General features: G+C 39.7%; 1 pseudogene; it reads right to left on the reverse strand.

Moving 5' to 3' along the window:
* Positions 1 to 19,982: 19,982 nt before the first annotated feature.
* On the reverse strand, positions 19,983 to 21,387 carry LOC113624124 (SS18-like protein 2 pseudogene; annotated as a pseudogene).
* Between the last annotated feature and the right edge of the window lie 1,682 nt (positions 21,388 to 23,069).

Below are 23,069 nucleotides of genomic sequence, written 5' to 3' on the forward strand. Positions count from 1 at the left end.
GTTGTGGTCTCTCCCGTTGCTGAACACATGTTCCGGACGCGCAGGCTCAGCGGCCATGGCTCACGCGCCCAGCCGCTCCGCGGCATGTGGGATCTTCCCGGACCGGGGCACGAACCCGTGGCCTCTGCATCAGCAGGCGGACTCTCAACCACTGCGCCACCAGGGAAGCCCTATTTTTAAAATTTTTATTTATTTAATTTATTTTTGGCTGCATCAGGTCTTAGTTGTGGCAAAAGGGATCTTCATTGAGACATGCAAGATCTTTCATTGCGGTGCGTGGGCTTCTCTCTAGTTGTGGCGTGTGGGTTTCTCTTCTCTAGTTGTGGCGAGCAGGCTCCAGGGCATGTGGGCTCTGTAGTTGTGGCGTGAGGGTTCCAGAGTGTGTGGGCTCTGTAGTTTGCAGCACGTGCATTCTCTAGTTGAGGCGCGAGCTCAGTAGTTGTGGCACGTGGACTTAGTTGCCCTGCGGCATGTGGGATCTTAGTTACCTGACCAGGGATGGAACCCATGTCCCCTGCATTGTAAGGCAGACTCTTTACCACTGGACCACCAGGGAAGTCCCTGGAAGACTTTTTAATAACAGTTTTATTGAGATACAATTCACATACTGTACAATTTACCTATTGAAAGTGTACAATTCAGTGGTTTCAGGTATATTCACAGATTTGTGTAACCATCACCATAATCAATTCTAAAACATTTTCATCAATCCAAAAAGAGCCTCAATATACTTTAGCCATCACCTTCCAATCCCTCCTCCACACCAGACCTAGGCAACTACTAATCCACTCTCTGCTCCTATAGATTTGCCTATTCTGGGCATTTCATATAAATGGAACAATACAATATGTTATCTTTTGTGACTGGCCTTTTTCACTTACCATAATGTTTTTAAGATTTACCTATGTTATAGAATGTATCAGCAATTCATTCCTTTTTATGGATAAATACTATTCCATTGAGTTGGATATATTACCTTTTGTTCATCCATTCACCTGGTGATGGACACTTGGGTTGTTTCTACTTTTTGGCTATTAGGAATAATGCTGCTATGAACATTTCTGTACAAGTTTTAGTGTGGACTTAGGTATTCAATTCTATTGGAAGAATTGCAGCAACTCTTGGCATTGGGAGTTGCTGGGTCATATGGTAACTTTATGTTTAACCTTTTAAGGAACTGCCAGACTGTTTTGCAAAGTGACTGCACAATTTTACATTCCCACCAGCAGTGACTGAGGGTCCCACTCTCTCTATATCATCACCAACACTTGTTATTATTTATCTTTTTGATTATAGCCATCCTAATGGCTAACGTAGTATCTCATTGCCTTTTTGATTTGCATTTCTCTAATGACTAATGATGTTGAACATCTTCTCATGTGCTTTTTGGTCATTTGTATATCTCCTTTGGAGAAATATCTATTCAGGTCTTTTGCCCATTTTTCAATTGAGTTATTTGTCTTTTTATTATTGAATCATAAGGTTTATATTCTAGATACAAGTCCCTTACCAGATATAGGATTTGCAAATATTTTCTCCAATTCTGTGGGTTGTCATCTCACTTTCTGGAAGATGTCCTTTGAAGAAAAAAAAAACTTAATTTAGACAAAATCCAGTTTATCAGTTTTTTCTTTTGTTGTTTGCACTTAGGCATATGGGTAGGGCATGGACAGTCTCTGCCCTATGACCTACACGTATGGTAGCACTGAAAATTAAAATATATATTTGCTATTCACATTCATAAATTTCATATCAAGAGCACCACAACATCAGACTTTGGTGATATCATAATATTTATAATTTGTATCATTAACACAGTATCTATTTTTTCTAGTTTCCTTCAGGCCAACTTATCCATGAGGCAAAATAGACACAGTGCTCAGTGTCCACAATACCTTTAATGGCCCATGAAAATATTTATTTATTATTTTTGTGTGTGTGTGTGTGGTACGCGGGCCTCTCACTGTTGTGGCCTCTCCCATTGTGGAGCACAGGCTCCGGACGCGCAGGCTCAGCAGCCATGGCTCACGGGCCCAGCCGCTCCGCGGCACGTGGGATCTTCCCGGACCGGGGCACGAACCCATGTCCCCTGCATCGGCAGGCGGACTCCCAACCACTGCGCCACCAGGGAAGCCCCATGAAAATATTTTAACTTTAAAATCCAAAGAAAAAATGAACTTTGTGGTCAAAGAAATGTTTTAACACACAGTATTAATACATTCATTTTCATACCAACACAGTGGTAAAATATCACTTTCAATGTGTTTTTCCTGAGGAAGGAGCCTACAAAGGCAAAAGTGTCAGGTCTAGGAAAGTAGTAATATGAAAATGAGAGGAACTTGGTTTTGCTCCTGAGAGAGAAAAGAAAAGAGAGGGACGAAGAAGGCAGATGGCACAATGGCAGAGAGCTGGCACAGCATAGGGTAAAGGGGCAATGAGAAATCCCAGGGGATGGTGTGGCCAAAGGCTTTTTAAGAACAGGAAGTCTACTGTGTCATTTTAGGTTATTTGCTCTATTATGCATGATGTGGCTTCTCTCAGGAGACTCAAATCTTTTGCAATGCCTGCAAGGCTCATAAATGCTTTGCATAAGTAAGAGGATGGGACCAAATTTCACATCTGACACGTAGGGCAGAAACACAACAGAAAAACAGGAGCCCAGAGGCAAAGTGACCATAAGGATATCAGCCTCCAGAGAAGTCACAAAAATCTTCAGTGTGCCTTAATTCTTCCCCAGCTATGGAATTGGGTGACGTGGGGGATTGGGCTGCAAGGAGAGGAGACTGGGTCAAATCGATACAGACTGAGAGGGCCTAGCTGACATCTAGTTAAATTTAGCTTTCAGTATATATGTATACACACACGTGATTGAAGCCTAAGTAGATTTATTATTTTCTTTAAGTTTTTACTTTAGAAATAATTCCAGACATAAAGAAGAGTTGCAGGAATAAAAACTGTACAGAGAAAACTCATATGGACTTTACCTATTATCACTTTACTTATATATTTTGCCTCATTTGTTTTATACCCACTTACTTTTACCTCTTTACACCCACTTGCTGAAACATCATGGTTCCCCATAGTATGTGTCCATCTTAGCTGCAATAAACCCAACTTGTTTAACTACAAGTATGTTCCTGGTGGTCTCTGGCTGTAGGGAGTTGACTTAAGTAGATGTTCCACCAAGGAAGCCCTCAGCACCACGCAAAGGACCCTCAACCCAGTAATCCTGAGTGTATCTGAGAGCCCTGTGTCTCTACCTGCACATACTAAATTGAGCTTCAGTATTTCACTGAAGCCCTTCAGTGTTGGGTTTATTTTGTTTTCATAGGAATAAGATCCCTTAAGATTTTTTTTAAAAACCTAACCAGTTTTGTGTTGCTCTTTGGCAAAATTATTTTCTAGCCAACACCTGCTTCTGCTTGACAAGCATTTTGAATGTTGTTTGTAAAAGGAAAACTCTACAGGGAGAGGATCTAAACTTTCTTCCCTCGCAGAGAGAACAGCATTAGCTTTTTAAAAGAACAGTTTCATATTTGTAGGGAGAAGAAATCTATAAGTTCATCCTGAGCAAGCCTCGAGGGCTAAGGAGTTCAAAGTTCTCCACAGACCAGCTTAAAAAGTTTAAATGAACTTTTCCATGGGTCACCTTTACAGACCTTATCAGGACTTCTTCCTCAGTCTTGTCTTTGTTTCCCTGAGAACTGCTGTGTTTAATTTCACCTGCAGTGAATCAGGAGACTCTGTTCAGCTCTGGATTAGCTACAGTTGGCCTTTGGCCAAGCTCCGGGGACAGTTAGCCAAGCACCGTCCTTACGGAGCATTCCATTCTCGGGGCTTTTCTCGGTATAAAACTGCACCTCTTCCAGACTAAACACCTGCTGCCTTCCTGTTTTCTCTTTATATACAAACTTGTACACTTGACTTTCTAACTGGCACAGTTTCACGAGGGACAGTTTGGAATGTGGTGGCCAATCAAGGGAACTTTTGACGTGAACAAGGTTGTTCATTTGAGAAGTGCCTCAGAACAAAAAAAAAAGAAGAAACTTTCTTAAGAAGATTGTCTTGTTTGTCTGAAAGAGAAAAGTTTGTCTAGCTTAAGAAATATCCCCCCCTTTTTTTTGTAACTTACAGATTAATGATATCTGATGTTCTCATTTATAGCTGGATAGAAATTTTCAAGGAATCAAGTTCTGTCAAAACCAACTGCACATCACTGTCTTGTATGTGTATATACATCACATTTATTTTTCTGTATCTAACCTTTCTTCCCCTCCTTACTGAGGGAACATAATTAGCTTTTTTAAAAAATGTTTTTTGTATTTATCTGATGACAGCTCCCTCACATTTTTTCTGTTTCTTTTCCTCTCTTTTTCCTTCTCTTGGGAAACTTTAAAGATGAATTAATTTAAAAGACGCATCAGTTGTTATGTGCTCACTCTAGGAGTATAGTCCAGGTAAGCGGTCAAAAAGATCTAAAAGAAAAAAAAAGTTATTAAACCATGTTTCTTTTTATTGACACTAAAGAGTATATTTACATATTAGCCTGCATAACATCTATACTATAGGAAGAAAAGCCTTCAACTTTAAGTTAAAAGAAGAATTTTTGTTGTGATTGAGTCTTTAAAAATTAGTTTACCCTATAAAAATAAAGTCAGTTAAGACCATTTAATCACATTTCTTGTGATTCAAACATCTTAAATTTCCCACGTTGGTTTTATGAATTAAATAAATTGCCACTGTTTCCATAACTTGTTTTAAGTAAAAAATTATACATGTAAAATCGTATTCAGCTAATTGGAATGATGATCAATGTCTGTTCAAAGGGTTTAGTTTTATGAAGTTTGTACAGTGTTACAAATCATAAGGATTTAATGTGTTAGCTAAATTATGATTTCCAGATCTTTAACTTTAAAACCTTAGACAAATGACTAAGTTAATTAATAAAAAATCTTTGGATGCAGAGACAGTTCCTAAAAAAAGAAACACAAAAATTGGTCACTAAACAAAATTTTAAGTTACCTTATTACTTAAATTGACAATAGATAAACAAAATTTGCAAATACATTTAAATGATATTACTCACACACCCACAACTTAGTTATTTTTGCCTCCTCAGATTTGTTAGAATTATATGAAATAAATGCTAAAGGATAAAAACAGATTTTGTTTTTCAATTTTCTAGTTTTCTTTTGTGTCTGAGGAAAGTAAAGTTGGTTACCTTGGTTAAATATGGCAATTAATATAATTGTTTAATTACACTACACACAAAAATATTTTTAAATACAAATATATATACAATGATAATACATATGATTTTTTGTTTTTTATTAAGAAAGTTATAGTTTGTTCAGATGGCAAATTTACTATGCTATATAAATTGTTTTATCTACTCTACTACTAAGTTATATTTTAAAACTATAAAGACTTCAAATTAAGATCTATTTTAATATTTATATATCTGTTTAAGTATGTGGGATTGAGTACATATTAATGCATCTCAATAAGTCCTTTAGGTACTTCCCTGGTGGTCCAGTGGTTAAGACTTCACCTTCCAATGCAGGAGGTGCAGGTTCAATCCCTGGTTGGGGAGCTAAGATCCCACATGCCTTGGGACCAAAATAAAAACCAAAACATAAAAAAGCAGAAGCAATATTGTAACAAATTCAATAAAGACTTTAACAATGGTCCACATTAAAAAAAAAATCTTAAAAAGAAAAAATAAGTCCTTTACTGCAAATTGTTACATGAATAATACACATAGGGAGTAAAAATAGAATTTGGATCTTTTTTCTATAAAATTAATGTTATTTTATGTACAGATCAGTGGAGATCAGAAAATTATTTTGCTAACTTTTGGTACTTCTTGACACAGTTTTAAATCATTTTTCAAGAGTCTTTACTTTTGAAAAAAAGTTGAATTCCTATCAACCATTGTTGTTTATTGCTATGTTTTTAGAACTTCGCTGCAAGTTGTTTTGTCTTTAGATATTTATGAATCTGCCTCTTTAATCACTCTCGATGTTGCCTTTGCTAAATTCAGGCCTCAAATTCAGAATAATAGAACTGTTAAAATGCCTTTTACGCCTGAGCTATCTTTCAGTTCCCTAAAATGACTCGTAGGTAGCACAAAGATTTGCTCCATCCCTCAGTAAAAGAAAGGAAAATAGGAATGATTAGGTTTGTCTAAAATTGTCCAAATTTTAGTTAATTAAAAACCTGGGGACTTCCGTGGTGGCGCAGTGGTTAAGAATCCACCTGCCAATGCAGGGGACACGGGTTCGAGCCCTGGTCCGGGAAGATCATGGTCTGGGAAGATCATGTGGCCTGCAATCCACAGCTATTGAGCCTGCATGCCACAACTACTACAGCCCGTGTGCCTGTGCTCCGTAACAAAGAGAAGCCACCACAATAAGCCCGCGCACCGCAACAAAGAGTAGCCCCCGCTCACGGCTACTAGAGAAAGCCCGTGCACAGCAACAAAGACCCAACGCAGCCATAAATAATTACTTAATTAAAAAAAAAACAACCTGTATGAGTTCTTTTGTTTAACAAACTTAGAATTTAAAAAAAACTGACAATAAAAAGAGAGTTTATCTTCTAATGCAAGTTACACTTAAGTAAAATATATTTCTTAAATAAAAATACTTTCTATGATTGGATACTTTTCAAGTTTAAGGAAAAAAATGACATGCTCACGTACAAGCACAAAGACTGGTACAATAACTGCCTATCAAAATGTGTCTTCCAGGGCTTCCCTGGTGGCGCAGTGGTTGAGAGTCCGCCTGCCGATGCAAGGGATATGGGTTCGTGCCCCGGTCCGGGAAGATCCCACATGCTGCGGAGCGGCTAGGCCCATGAGCCATGGCCGCTGAGCTTGCGCGCCTGGAGACGGTGCTCCGCAACGGGAGAGGCCACAACAGTGAGAGGCCCGCATACCGCAAAAATGTGTCTTCCAGGATTCTAGATCCACAATTCCTATTTCCATTTTTGTTCATACAGAATCTGAATAAATACTAGTGGTATTAATGCAAATACATGGTAATCTTCAGAGGCCTATTGCTCATTTCAGCATTTCACTGAGTAGCCAAAACATAGCTACCTTGTCCGAAAGTATGACGGCAATAGTAAAATGTGTGAAAACTTTAACTGATTTTGTTTTAAGGTTTTCACTAACCTTGATGGTTCCTGTGCTATATAGACTCTGCTATTGATAGAAAATGCTCATCCCTTTTCAGCTGGTCACCTAATCTTTATAAAATATTGTTGTATTTCTCCTCCCATATCACTACAACACAAACACAGTCACTTCCTTCCTTTACCTGAAAAAAGGAGAACCCTGTGATTACTTAACCCCTATCAGGGAACTCTCCACATCCCTTATGGACCTTACAGAGACTCTCTTGAGTACCCCTGATTTAATTGTGGTGGCTCATCCTTAAAAAGAAAAACTAAAAATTGCCAAGCAGGCTAGTTTAGCACAGTCTTGAATTTTCCCTTGAAATTTAAGCTTCTCACGGAAATTAAATCAGTTCCAATGGCCATATTAATTGCTCTTGCCCAGTGCCAGGTAACAAAAGATAAAACATTTGTACTAATAGTGGGTATTGTTTGGGTTAGTCTATGATTTTAAAAGGCTTTAGAAACAAAGAAGTGTCCTGACCATTACAGGAATCCTTGCAAAATGCACTGTGAAATAAAGAACCTTGAGATGTTTTGCTAGTACCTAAAGAGATAGCCACAATAAAAGTCAGAATTTAACAAAAATCCTTCATGACATTACCCAAAATAGCTGAGAGAAATTAGCCATGATGTAGAACCAACATTCATGGGGTAATTTTAAGAAGTATTGCTGATGACGTTTCCAATGCATATCTAATTTGCCAAATATTTATAGTTCATTCCCTCATTTCCTTGGGACTTTTCTCAAATATAACCTTAAGAACGAGGTCTTCCCTGACCACCCTATATGAAATAACAAACTTCTCCTTCCCCATCCTGCTTTATATTTATAGCAGTTTGTCTACTGTCTGTCTTCCCCCACTAGAATGTAAGCTCCATGAGGTTCTTTGTTCTTTTCATTCTTGTTATTTTCAGTGCCTAGAGATGTAGGCACTTGATGGGCACAAATAAGTGTTTATTCAATAAAGAAAGTACGCCTTCCTAAGTCCATTGCACTTAGCTTCTCTCATTTATTCATCAAACAAACAATACCTTTTATCTTTCAGGCAGTATGTTGAGATCTGGTGATGAACAATGACTAGACTTCGAGGTGACTAACCTCGGGTGATAGCCTTCAAGGAGGTTATGGTCCACTCAGAGGCAAACTGACAAGTAAATTGACAATTAGAGCACGGTGTAATAAATGCTGCAATAGTGGAAGTACTAGACACTGAACTGTACAGCAGACTCATCTAGCCAACTTTAAGGGAATCAAGGAAGAATTCCTGGTGGAAGTAATATCCTAACAAAGACGTGAAGGACAAGGAGTTACTCCAAGTGAAATATTAGTAGAGTCAAGAGTGTTTCACGCAGAGATTGGTCTCCAGAAAGGTTGAACAGTGAGAGAGGCTGTTGTCAGATTAAAGATTTACCCTCCCCAGAGGCACCAATTTGTGTCATGTCTTACATCATGTTGTTCCCTGTGCTGGGAAAGGCTGGAATGCCACCCTGTTTATAGCTTAATCACCTTTACATCCTGAAAAACCTTTTACTATGTGGCTTCTCCTGCCTCACAAAAGCTGATGCAGTCACTTGCTTCTTTGTCCCATCCCTATAATCAGTGTTTCCTCGGTTCTAGCCCTTACCAATATTTTTCTTCAATACTAGATGGAATTCCCTAGAGAACAGAAAATATGTCTTATATACTTTGTATCCTTAGGCACTAGGAACTCCAAGAGGCTGGCAGAGAGTAGGCACTCACTAAATGTTTGTTGAATGAATAATTAGTACTGATTCTGTATGTAATTTCTTGATTCTAGTAGTACTTGGAGAAGACAATGACTAGAAAATCCCAGGACTTTCCTACATCAAGAAAATAATGACTGCAAAGTAAAAACTAATATAAATATAGACATAGATTTTATCTATTTTATCTATCTATCTATCTTCTAGCTCTTGCTTGAGTAATAAAGGAGGTGAAGAACCACAAATGTGTCTTATTCCATAAGTTTATTAATATTTGTCTCCAATTAGTTTTATGAAAGCAGAAGCTGAGACGGGCCTTGATGTGCACGATATTTATTAGGGACCAACTTCTGGCTGGAAGGGGAGGATGTAGGATTGGAGCAAGAACTGCAATGTAGGCTCCCCTAAGGCTCAGGAAACGCCATGGAGAGCTTGACAGCACACACGACCCCAGTCAGAGTTGTTCCACAGTGACCACAAGTATATTAAGAACACCATCAGTTGATCAATACTCAGATGGAAGGGTGTGAGCTTGGATATGGCAAACGGTTTAGGGAAACCCTGATGGGAGTGACAGCTGGAAGCTGTCTGGTCACTGAATTCCGAGCAGCCTGGGTAGCAAGTCCTACCTTGAAGCAGGACCTCTGTATTCACCACAGTCTTATTCCATGAACGTACAGTCATGATTTCAAATGAGGTAGGTTATATTCAAATTTCCCTAACAAAAATATGTGTATCTAAAAACGTGTGGAAAACACCAAAGGTGTATGATGGAAGTCAGTATATTGGAATTATACTACAAATACATTTTTCTCAGAGGTATTACTGGATTTGAAGCACTGCCATGTGGCTTCCTTTCTTTAAGTTTGATGGCAATACCTTTAAGTCAGAATTTTGGTTTACTTTGTCCCAAAAGACATCTAACATTTTCCATGGCGGATTGCAGAGCACTCTTTCCTTTGCGGTGCTGTGAATTTCATTTTCCCATCCTTTTTCCATGACCTCAGGAGCCAACTATCCAAACAAACTTCACTTAAACTGATTCATATGGTAGCTCTGTACTTTGAAGTTTGGTGTTGATCATAAAAGAACCATAAAATGATTCTTCAAACTTATTTTAAAGCAATGAAGCCAAATGATTTCTTGAAATATTTTCAATGTAATAGATATTATTGAAGAATTTTAACATTATAAAAATTACCTTTTAGTGAAAAAAAAATACTTTTCCTTTGAATCTAAGAATTTTTTCTCTTGTGCTCTTTTTTTCCTATCCACGTTATCCTAGATCATTCTATTCTGTTGCTCTTTCTTTCTGACTGCATTTCTTACTGGTTCTAACCAATGCTTCAAGTTTTTCTTCCCTAGCTGTTGTCTTTCATAGCTTATACGGATATTACTATCAGTAGGATCTAAAGGTCACCAGTTACACATTAAGGGTTAATATTCCATTAAAGAAGCATTTGACTCTTATAGACATTTGGAAAACTGTCTGCCAGACTCTTAAACCTCAAGACTCTTGAGACTCAGCTGTGCTTCCCTTGTGTACTTAAATCTCTAGCTGTCACATGAGGTCATAGTCTTTTTCTTTGTTTTACTCTGCTATAATAGAATGGCATTTGGGTGAGTCCAGCTCAGTTCTTTAGATGCTGTTGGAGCACTTGTTTGCAACAGACTATAGCAGGGACTAGAGGAATAAAGATAATCCCAGTCCTCCAGGATTCTGCTCTCTGATGTGGTAGACTTTTGTACCAAGTTCAATGCTAATAGAGAGCTATACTCAGTGTTCAATGAGAAGACAAAGAAAAGACACCTAACTCAATATAGAGGCCTAAAAAAGGTTTCTAAAGATGATGACTGCTGATTTGAGTGTTAAGGGATGTTTAATAAGAGTTATCCAGTCCCATATTACTAGAGCATCATGCGGGGGGCACAATAGGGGGTCCATAGGAGTAATATATGCCATGCCAAGTAGCATCTATTGTATTCTATAGGACATGGGGACCACTTTTTAAGCAGAGAAGTGCCTTGTATTTTTGAAATATCATTCTCACTGGCATGACATGGAGGATGGCTCTAAAGCAGTGGTTCTCAGTGTGCCCTGGACTAGCAGCTTCAGCATTACCTGAGGACTAAGAAATGCAAATTCTCAGGCCCTACTCCAGACCTACTGAATCAGAAACTCTGGGATTGGGGCCCACCAGTCTGTGTTTCAACAAGTCCTCCAGGTGATTTTGATCCAGGCCAAAGTTTGAGAATCACTGCTCTAAATCAGCAGGAACATTTGACAAAGTCTGGAGCAGGGCTCAGATTAAGAAGGAATTCACCTCGGGTGCAAAATTTAAGAGGGTGCCAAAATCCTCAGTAACCAAGATAATATGTTAATGTAACATTTTGAAAAAATTAAAATGAATGCCAAAAATTCACAATGTTGTGTTTTAGGGCCCTGTGTTATTGTGCAATGGGAACAGTTGTTTCCAATCTGCTTGGGGTTCCCAGGGCCCACATAACTGTCACATTTCCCAGCAGGTGAATTGGGTAATGTGGTGTTCAGGCCTGGCTTCAAGGGTGTGAGACTTGTGCAGTTGAACACGGCCCCACATGCAGAAGGACCCCACACTTAGAGGGGCCCCCCAATTGGTTTACTGCTCTGCTGTCACTGTCTTGAAATTCTTTATAATTTTTAAAGAAGGGGCCCTGTAGTTTTAGTTTGTACTGGGCCCTGCAAAGTTTCTCTGGAATGGTTTCTGGATGTCTTTTTGTTTTCCTTCAAATTTTACATTAGCATAGAAGAAATTCAGTCTTCTTGCTGTTGTAGGACTTTCATTAACTTGTTCCACGTGGTTCAGAATATGATAGGACATTTTGATAACTGTATATAGGGCACAGATTTTTCCTTTTGCCTCAGGCTCCAACATGGCCCAACACAGTACTAGTCCGGAGACATTTTTCTCACGCAAAGGTGTGCTACTGACATCTAGTGGGTAGTGACCAGGGATGCTTCTAAACATCCTACAATGCACAGGACAGCTTCACAAGAAATTATTTGGTCCAAAATGTCAATGGTGCCAGGGTAAGGAGGTTGTTAGCAGTGTCTTGAATTGGGACAATGATAGCAAATATGGAACTATCTAGAACTTGGTGATTAGTCAGCTGGGAGGGAGTGGAGTTCAAGGGAAAGAAAGATTCTCAGAGTTTTCGCTTGTTTAGGGCACAAGTTATATGGAGAATTCGGGGGAAGGAGCTAGTTAGTTAGAAGTAAAGCAAAAACAGATAGGAGTTTGAGGCAGGGCATCCAAATAGAGATGTTCATTTGAAGGCCAGCATCTGAAGCTCTGAATAGAGAGAGTTTAGAATGGTCAACAGGTACCTCTATTATGGTCCTCTGCCCTACCCAAACCTCTAGGACAATTCCACCCCTCCTGCTTCAGGGAATGGACACCACAGCTCAACCAGAGGAAAAAGAAGGCAATTTTTGGCTTTTTAAGTCCCACGTGATTTTTCTGAAACCCATGGCAGAGAAATAGTTTTGTGTATTTCAAATTTTTAAGCCCTAAAGAGCACAAGGTATAGAGTTCATTGTCATGCTATAAGTAACAGGCTGGGATAACAGGCAAGTCCAAGTGCTTTTCTCTGAGATGAAATAAAAATTCCTCAAGTGGGAGAAAGGGAGGGACAAAGGCGACGTAGGGGAGAGGATGGCTGGGACAATGGGATTGGGTCAGGGGCACCAAGTGGACAGAGCAGAATCAGTATCAGTAGCCAGCACATCCCCACTTGCAAAGGCAGCCCTCTTTTCCAATAGCTAAGACCACTTGAAGGCCCCAGGATAGAAATAAAGCCCCATCGCCTATTCTTGGGTAGAGCTGAAGGGATCCACAGTCCATTACAGACAAACGCCAAAGTAATCTCCAGCTTCTTCAGTTACATTTACTAGGCAAGTTTCTCTAGAACTGTTCCTGGGTGACTTTTTTTTCTTCTTCAATTTTTATATCAGCAGAGAGTGAATTCACTTTTCACCCTAAATATTTTCAAACTTTTTATTGCCATCAATAAAAGGCAAGGATTTTTCTTTGTTAAGTTTATGGGATACATTTTCTAGTTACAAGATAATTTTCTACAACATTTGTTTGTTTATTCTTTAACTATACACCTGTGGGTACCTCTGAAGGCAGAGATGTTGTCTTGTTCAATATCATACCACTAGACCATGGCACAGTGCACACAACATAGTAGGGGGGTCTGTAGTGGATGCTGCGACGTGCTGCCCAGATCTCCACTTTACCACCAAGGCATTCATTCCCTCAGATGTGGCTAGTCTCAGCTGTGATGGCTCATTACCTGATCCAATACCTGGTTCATGCAGGACAGAGGCTCTGTCCCTTGCCAAGCCAACGCCAGAGCTCTCAGTAGGATTGGCTAAGGCCTCTGTAGCAAATTCATCCCCTTTCAACCCTTTCTGACCAGTTCTGTTTCCCTCAAGTCCTTACAAAAGTTGTTTTCAAGAGTACTCCCCAGTAACCCTCCTTTATGCAAATCTCTGCCTAGAATCTCTTTCCTTAGGAACTGACTTAAGATAATGTTTAATAAATATTCGTTGACTAAATGGATGAAGGGGTTCTTCCATTGTAAACTATGAGGTTCCTCACCCTGATCAGAAATAATTGTGGAAAACTCTGACCTTTATTTGTAGACTTAACATTTTATTTTTATCATCTCAGGCCCTAAAAGTCAGAGCTCACACTCAAATCATTCACTCAGCTTCTGGGTCATGCGTGACTTTTCTATGATGACAGTATCAATACACAGTTGTTTTAGTTATATTGTCATTTGGTCACCAGATGGCAGAGGTGACACGCAGAAAGCCACTCTTTCTGGCCCTGGGTCACCCACTCCAGGATTTAACATTAAACCCAAATTACCCATTTAGTACCATTAATTCCCCAAGACCTTGTTATTACGGCATTGTTTCATTTTGTAGGAAAGTGTCACCGACACACTTGGCTTCATTTGCATATAAAAAGGAGGGTTTCAAATATAATGGAAGGAGCCCTGGACTAAGCATCTGAACCACTGCACATTGGCCATTTGTTCCATTTGAATATGTTTCTCCATCAGTAAAATGAGAATCCCAGCCCTGCCTGCTTTAAAGGTCTGTGGTTAAGGAACAAATGAAAATGACTGGGGTTGAAGGGACCATATGTGTTCCTCCCTAGTCCAGGAGAGCTCTGAGTATGGGGGGCCAGGATGGCATCCTGTAGGAGGTGGAGGGACTTTGTCTGGCTTCTAGGGTGAGGGGCTAGTCTAAGCCAGACTCCTGGGCTGGGCAGTTACTCCTCCTCTTGTAGCGTCCTCTGAGGTATGCTCCCTTCCTAGAACAGCACAAATGTTTCCTGCATGCAGCGGTGCATGGTTTATTTCTTCCAGGAATCCTCAACTCCTGCCCTTCTTGCTTGTGTGGGCTACCAGACCAGGAAGAAGTAGCTGGGTTTGCACAAATTTTTCACAATGCTATGGGATGGACCCTCACTGCCCAAATTTACCCATTTCCACACCAAAGTCCAGGCATAGGCAGAGGCTAGCGCCAGCCAAGCCAGGAGAGCTTGGTTCAGGCTTACATGTGCCCGCTAGGTCTCCCATAGGAGACCGCAGCTGTCTGCCAGACCTGGCCCTATAGGAACCACCTGCGACCGTAAGGCCGTGATGAAAAATGCAGCGGTGCCGAGGAGATGCCGCAGGACTCAGTGGAGTGCGGTACTGGGGCCCGGAGAAGTACGACCTAGAGGAGGGCACTGCGGCCCCAAACCGCAAGGAGTCTGCTAAGAAGTACACCCCCACCTGGCGCTGCGTGGAGGGGGAGGAACTTCGGTACTCACGTGACACAGGATACCCAACACCGCATCCACTTCTACCTCTGGGCCAAGTGGCCATTCTTCTGTTCAAATCCGACTGAAAACGTGGATTGTGCCGGGCACCCAGGGATCTACCCACAAATAGGGACTGCAACCTAAATTCCAAAGACCAGAGACTGAATCTTTCAGCCTTGCTAAGAGAACACCTTGATCTTTTAAACTTTACTGCGATCTTTTGTACTGGTGCTGTTGGTACTAGTTTGTTGTGGTTAAAAAGCAACTAGCGGGGCTTCCCTGGTGGCGCAGTGGTTGAGAGTCTGCCTGCCAATGCACGGGACACAGCTTTGTGTCCCGGTTCGGGAAGATCCCACATGCCGCGGAGCGGCTGGGCCCGTGAGCCATGGCCGCTGAGCCTGTGCGTCTGGAGCCTGTGCTTCGCAACGGGAGAGGCCACAACAGTGAGAGGCCCACGTAATGAAAAAAAAAAATTAATTTCTATTCTTTAAATTAAAAAAAGAATAGAAAAAAAGCACCACACAAAAATCCCAGCTACACAGGGTTTAGTTTCACCAGCGCTAAGGCTGTCTGAGCTAAGGGGCTGAGGGCAGCCTGCCAGGTGAATACCCTGGAGCTGGTCTGGCTTTGACACTGAGGTCAATGGAGGTGTGCAGCTTGGTGTCCACACTCTTCTTTTTCAGTAGGGAGTGTATTAGTTTCTTATTGTTGTTGTAACAAACACTACACACTTGGTAGCTTAAAACAACACACACTTAAAAATTTTTTTATAGTTCTGGACGTCAGAAGCCTGAAATGGGTCTTATGGAGTTAAAAATCAAGGTGTCAGCAGGGCTGTGTTCCTGTCTTTTCCAGTTTCTAGAGGCTGCCTGCATTCCTTGGCTCGTGGCTCTTTCCTCCATCTTCAGAACAGATCATGCTAAACCCTGCTTCTGTTATCATATCTTTTTCTGACTTCAATCCTCCTCCCTCTCATGAAGACCCTTGTGACTGGGCTCACCTGGATAATACAGGATAATCTCATCTCAAAATGTGTTTAATCACATCTGCAAAGTCCCTTTTACCATATAAGACAACACATTCACAGGTCCGAGGATTACCACATGGGCATATTTGGGGAGCCTTTATTCAGCCTATCATAGGAAGTACTGAAAATTAAGTGAGGGGCAGTGAGCCCAAGAAGGCTTGTGGTTGAGAGTCAAGTATGAATGGGAAAAATAATAGACCATTTATTGTGCATGTATTCTGTTCCAGAAACCCTGATAGGCACTTACCATGTGCTATCTCATTTAATTCTCACAAAAATGTAGCAAAGTAGCTATTATTACAGCCATTTTTAAAAGATGAGAAAACTGAGGCTGAAAGAGCTTAGTTTACTAGTCAGTGGTAAAGCTTCACACTTGGGTCTCTGACTCAAATCCTTTCTCTTAACCTCTAGAAAAATCAGTTTTCTCATTTGCAAAATGGAGACAGTAATTAGCTCATACATTTGTGTGAGGATTAAGTGAGCTGACCTCTGTGAAGGGCTGAGAAGAGGTGTGACTCGTGGTGAGTGCCCCATTAACATTGGCCTTTATTGTTACCATCTGCCAGAGCTAACCTTCCCTGGTCCCTCCTGGCTCAAGTCCCTCCTCTCTCAGGCAGGCAGAGCCTCACCCAGTTCTAAGCCAATTCTGCCCAAAGTAGGCAGAAGCTCTGACAAAGTAACCCCAGGAAAAGTAGGCTGTAAGCTCTGAAATTAGTGTGCTGCTGGAGAGATGGTACCATGAGACACTAGAGTGGAGCATTCAGTTGAAAGAAGATACTATTTTTGTGTGATATTTAAAATAAAGTTGAATGGCCCTTTTTGTAGTCTTTCTAACAAAAGTGCCTACGGAAGTGAATTGGGTTTTTCCTGAAAGGGGCAAGAGTGTTAACTATGTTTACTCACACCCCAAAATGCTCCAAGCAGCTACTCTGCTGGATCTCGACTCAGTCCTGCCAGAGGCCTAGGACCACTAGGAGTGTCTTCACTCCAAACAAAATCCTAGAAATCATCCCCAATTCCTGTCTTTCACTTATTACTATACTCAATTAGTCACTGAGTTCTGTCCATTGGGCCTCCTAGTCATCTTTTAAATCCATTTAAGTACCTTTCATGACTATGCCATTTAAGTACCTTTCATGACAAGTAGAGCAGTTGAAAAAGAGTATTTGGGGGTACTGAAATACTGCGCGTCCGGAGCCTGTGCTCCGCAATGGGAGAGGCCACAACAGTGAGAGGCCTGCACACCGCAAAAAAAAAAAAAAAAAAAAGTGTGCAAATAATAAACTGGTGCAGCCGCTATGGAGGTTCCTTAAAAACCTAAAGATAGAGCTACAATATGATCCAGAATTCCCACTCGTGGGCATATATCCCTCAATGTTTGTAGCAGCACTATTTACAATAGCCAAGACATGAAAGCAACCTAAGTGTCTATCGACAGATGAATGGATAAAGAAGACATGGTGTATGTGTGTGTACGGGGAATAGAATATTACTCAGGATACACACATAATGGAACATATTACTCAGCCATGAAAAATGAAATATTGCCATTTGCAGCAACATGGATGGACCTAGAGAATATCAAACTAAGTGAAGTAAGTCAGACTAAGACAAATATTATATGATATCACTTATATGTGGAATCTAAAAAATAATACAAATGAACTTATTTACAAAACAGAAACAGACTCACAGACAAAAAAAACAAACTTATGGTTACCAAAGGGGAAGGGGGGGAGGGATAAATTAGGAGTGTGGGATTAACAGATGCACACCACTATATATAAAATAAACAACAAGGACTTACTGTATAGCACAGGGAACTATATTCAATATCTTGTAATAACCTATAATGGAAAAGAATATATATAACTGAATCAATCACTTTGCTTTACTTTTGAAACTAACACAATATTGTAAATCAACTATACTTAAAAAAGGAAAACAAACTTAACACAATCTTTACCTTTTCCAAGAGATTCTATATTTTACAAACTTTGTTTTCTTCCCTTGCAGGACCCAGCAGAGTCCTACTCTCTAAAATTTATATTAAACTCTCCATCTCTTCCTGTGCTAGAGATTTCTTCTCCAGATGTCCCAAAGAAACAGTGGTAGGTATCTACAAGTCCCCTCCTCTGGAGAGGACTGAGAATTGGGATTGCCATATGGACTGGGTGATGCAAATCTTCCTCATTGGTCTTTCTCAGATATAGTCCATACATGGGCTCCCAAATGATAGATGTTTTGGGGTGGCAGAATAATGTGGGGGAAATAAGACTGCTTTTTGCAAAAAGAATTAAAAAAATATATTTTCTTTTCAAAAGCATTTTAATCAAAGATGATGCTATGTATTTAAAATTTTTGTGTTTTCCCATCTGTGCCCAACACAATTGCTGCCTTTCTTCAAAATGACAATAATAAAATTCAGCTGGTAAAAAATATTAACTTTTCAGTAATTTGAGGGTGTTCCAATTAGCAACTCTACAACCTACAAAAACAAGCCTTAAAAGAAAACTCTATTAAACTAGTGTTACACTAAAGTTTAAGAAGAAAAAAAGTTCACTCATAATGTTACCAGCCTGATTAACTGCTTTTCAAAACACATTATTTTCCAACTCTTATTCACAGTATCCACATTTTTTTATCAAGTTGTAAACATAATGTATATATGATTTGCTGTTCTAATATTTCTGGGTCATATTATTTTATAACTATTTTCCTTATGACTTAATTTTTAAGTTACTCACTGAAATTTTCTTTTAAAGTTTAAATATTTGATTATTTTGTAAAAAGTATAAGCAGCACTATGAATTTTAAAAACATAATATTGAGCAATTTTCATAAACAAAGTAATTTTCTATTTGAATGTTATGCTTCATAATAAATATAGCATTTAAACTGAGCCAACAAGCTATTCTAACTCACTTTGGGTAGAAGTCAATAAGCTAAAATCTATTTGTAAATATTTGTTTTATGTATTTTTCTGGATGAATTCTATATTCCACATGAAAAAATATGCTATCATTCAAATGGTGCAGAAATAAACAACATGGAAAGTGAGGGTCTCCTGTAATTCTACTCCCAGGAAAATTGTCTGGTGAACATTCATCCTGGCTGAACTCCTTATTGAAAGGTGGAAGTAATTCTGTAGTTTGCTGCCACATAGTGGTAAGGTAAGCATCATTGCACATTAACACTGGAAAAGAACTTGATGGTCTATTATCCTAACCCAACAAGTATATTTGCTGAGTTACTCACGCTAGGCACTGTACTAGTCAATAAGGACCTAAAGATGGCTCCTGTCTTGGAAAAGTTCAGAAGTTAATAGGAAGACTGACAAGCATACAAATAACTAGCATGTCCCAACAAAGTGACAATGCTGAGACAAAGTGACAATGCTGAGACAAAACTACTGGCAGTAAAAACAAGAATTTCTTGTCAGGTTTCACTGAGGAGGTGACATGTGAGATGTATCTTCAAGTGTGAGGAAGTTTTGCGGGTGGGAATGAGAAAGACCTTCTGAGGGACCTCCCTGGCGGTCCAGTGGTTAAGACTTTGCCTTCCAGTGCAGGGGGTGCGGGTTCTAACCCTCCCTGGTCAGGGAGCTAAGATCCCACATGCCTCCCAGCCAAAAAACCAAAACATAAAACAGAAGCAATATTGTAACAAATTCAATAAAGACTTTAAAAAATGGTCCACATCCAAAAAAAAAAAATCTTAAAGAGAAAAATAAAAAGCAAGAAAAACCTTCCAAGCAGAGAGCACAGTGCATGAAAGATCAGTGCTTTCAGGGAATACTGAGAAGGTCCCACAAGTTGGAGGCTGGTGTTTGGTGAAGGAAAGAAAGAATACATAAAAGAGCGCCATCATGTGCTTTTAAGTAGGGAAGGGATAAGATCAGAGTTCTTTAGAAAGGAAAAGTTTGGGACTTCCCTGGTGGCCCAGTGGTTAAGAATCCGCCTGCCAATGCAGGGGACACAGGTTTGATCCCTGGTCCTGAAAGATCCCACAGGCCACGGAGCAACTAAGCCCGCAAGCCACAACTACTGAAGCTCGCACGCCTAGAGCCCATGCTCTACAACAAGAGAAGCCATCTCAATGAGAAGCCTGTGCACCGCAACGAAGAGTAGCCCCCTGCTCTCTGCAACTAGAGAAAGCCCGCACGCAGCAACTAAGACCCAACGCAGCCAAAAATAAAAATTTTTTAAATCAAAATAAAATAAAAAAAGAAAGTTTGAAGAACATCTAAAATGTGCCTCATTCATAACAAACCTAACAAACCTTTTTTTTTATTTTTGTTTTTTTAGGGAATCTGCTTAATTATTAAAATAAATATTTACATTGAGAATACAGTTAACTTAGTAGCTTTCTTCACATTTTTGAGAGTCACAGAAGTTTCATTCATGTTTTAAGCAGTTAAGATGGTAAAGATTCTACTTCATAGGAAATGAATTACATTCAATGACTTCTCACAACAGTCAACTGGAAGATTATTCCATTGCTTTTGAAGCAATGGTTGGGCTGGCATCTGTGATAGTAGCCAAATAAATGAAATTTCTGTGTAACACATGCTGGTACTGGGTGCACTCATTTGCCTGGCCTTTGTTCTGATACTCCATGATACAGCAGATCAGCTGGTCATTCTCCTCTAGGACCCACTGGATCATTTTGATTGACTTCTGCCCTGCCTCTCAGCCAGTCTGGTATGAAGGCTACCAACATCCTGGGAAACCAGGTTGAAACCCAGTCTCAGGCCCCACGGATCCTCGTGCATCTAGTAAACCTAGTTTTATGTTTAAATTCTGTGGCTGTCTTCTATGAAAATGTATGTCATTAAAGGCAAATAAGTTTGTAAGAACACATGAGCATTAGTGTTTCCTTAAGATATACTGTGGAAATTATAATCAAACAACTCGTAAACAAATCATTCCTTAGTTGTGATCTATTAGTCAGTACATTTTAAGTATCAAGAGAAATTTGTAGATGTGTTATAGACTGTGGTAGCTAGCCTCCAAAGTGGCCCCCCAACTATACTGGCCTCCTGGCATTTATGGGTTGGTGTAGTCCCCTCTCACAATGAATAGGACTGAACTTTGTAATCAATGCGATATTGTTGACATGGTGTGGGACTTCTGTGGCTAGGCCATAAAAGCCATTGAAGCTTCTACCTTGCTCTTTCTGGGGAAGGCCAGCTACCGTGTTGTGAGAAAGCTCAAGCAGCCTGGGGGAGAGGCCCACCTGGGGAGGAACTAAGGCCTTTTGTAAACAACAAGCACCACTGAGTTAAGTCATCTTGGAAATGGATCCTCCACCCTTAGTTAAGCCTTTGGATGACTGCAACCTCATGAGAGACTCCTGGCCAGAAAATATCATCTTATATTAACAAACAATAAAATATTCATATTCATACTCTAGTATATGCTTTTGGATTTCATTTTAGACATGAAGCTATTAAATAGGGCTTATTAGGAGGGATTCCTTAATTATGTAAATCACCATACACTACTGGCAGATTATTCTTATAAAGTGTGTTTTTTAAAATGTAAGGGTGACTCTGAGGCTGACAGACTCCATTGAGATTTTCAGTTATGGAAAACAATACCTATTATAGTAGATACCTGTGATTGGAGTGAAGTTTATGAACAAGTATTAAATGAGTAGGCAATTAAATCCCTTTTTTGTGGTTTTAAAAGGTGAAATTTTAATTATTCAAACATCCTTTCAAATGTAAAAGAACTTAAAAAAATCATTATGTGTGAAAATGTGTTATTAAATAACTATAAAAAAATTCCCTTCCCTACTTGAAGGGAAAATGCTGCTTTAACAGGTACATATTTAAAGTAAAACTACACTTAACAAAACACAGAGATACTGATTACTTTTCATGATTTTATGTAGTCCACTTTTACCATAAGATGCCATTTAAGTGTTTTCTTTTATACTTTTATATATCAAGGATTACTGATTCTTTAAAAATTCCCTTGGACTACATTTTTACAAATAAAATATATAGCTACTTAAAAAAAGGTTCATGGCCCAAATTCATGCTGTGTTCTGAAAAGACCCAAGCAGAGAATTTAAAGTGGTCTCAATTTGGTGGTGCAAGTTGACCACCAAAGCTCTTTTCCAAACACGTTACTCTTTCAGTCTTTAAAACCTGAACTTTCTGTTGCCTCTATTTCCCCTAGGAGTTACCATTCCATTTATTTGCCACTGTGTACTATACCGCCATTGTCGCTGCTTGATCTTGTCACTGTCAATTCCTTTCCTCCCAGTCTCTTTTAAACTCATTCAAATCCACTCCAAGCAAACTTTTGCCCTGATCACTCTATGAATGGCAACTTCATCCTTCCAGTTGCTCAGGTCAGAAATCTTGGAATCATCTTTGACTCTTTTCCTCATACTCCATATCCCATCCTTCAGAAAATCCTGTTGGCTTACTTCCAAATCATATCCTGAATTTATCCACTCTTCACACTTTCCACTGCTACCTTCCTGGTCTGAGCCACCAGCATCTTGCCTGCTTAGTTTATAGCAATAGCCTCTTCACTCATTGAAGTGGGAAGTCTTCCCACTTCCACTAAAGTCTTAGTCTCAACAAAGTAGCTCCAGGGACTCTTTTGAAATGCAGATTAATCCTATCACTCTTCTGCTCAAAATGACTCCCCATTTCACTTACAGTAAAAGTCCTTGTAAGGCTTTACATAATTGAAACTCCCTTGTTTCATTCCCTATAACCTATACCTTTGCTGGCTTGGCTCTAGCCACACTGGCCTCCTTGCTGTTCTTCCTCACCAAGCTCCTGCCCTGACACACCTCTGCAGTGGCTGTTCCCTCCACATGGAATGCTCTTCCTCAGGGTATCCACATCTCTCGCAAATCCTTACTCCAGGAGGCCTACCCTGACCACTCTATTTAAAATGGCAACAGATCTCCCCCTCTCTCTCTTCTATTCCCCGTTTTTTCTATGGCAGTTACCACCTTTGCACATACATGTTAATTGTGTTTGTTTGCCTCCTAGCTCATGCTCTAATTTTGTGGGGGGAAGACTCACAACGTCTTACTCTCAAATGCCCCTTACTTTCAAATGGTTGGGCCAAAATTTAAAAAGGGTTGTAATCCATTGATCGTTACGAAGTTACTTCAGTGAGACTGAAACATATATTTAAAAAAGGAAAACACTTAATAATGGTGTTAAAAAACAAAATTCAACCAAGTAAATGTGAAGATCTAATTGGCTTTATTCAATGATTTATGAACCAGGCAGCATC

This window comes from Aethalodelphis obliquidens, unplaced genomic scaffold, assembly GCF_003676395.1.
Source record: "Aethalodelphis obliquidens isolate GAN/ISIS:26980383/991018 unplaced genomic scaffold, ASM367639v1 scaffold12, whole genome shotgun sequence".
Taxonomy (NCBI): Eukaryota; Metazoa; Chordata; class Mammalia; order Artiodactyla; family Delphinidae; genus Aethalodelphis; species Aethalodelphis obliquidens.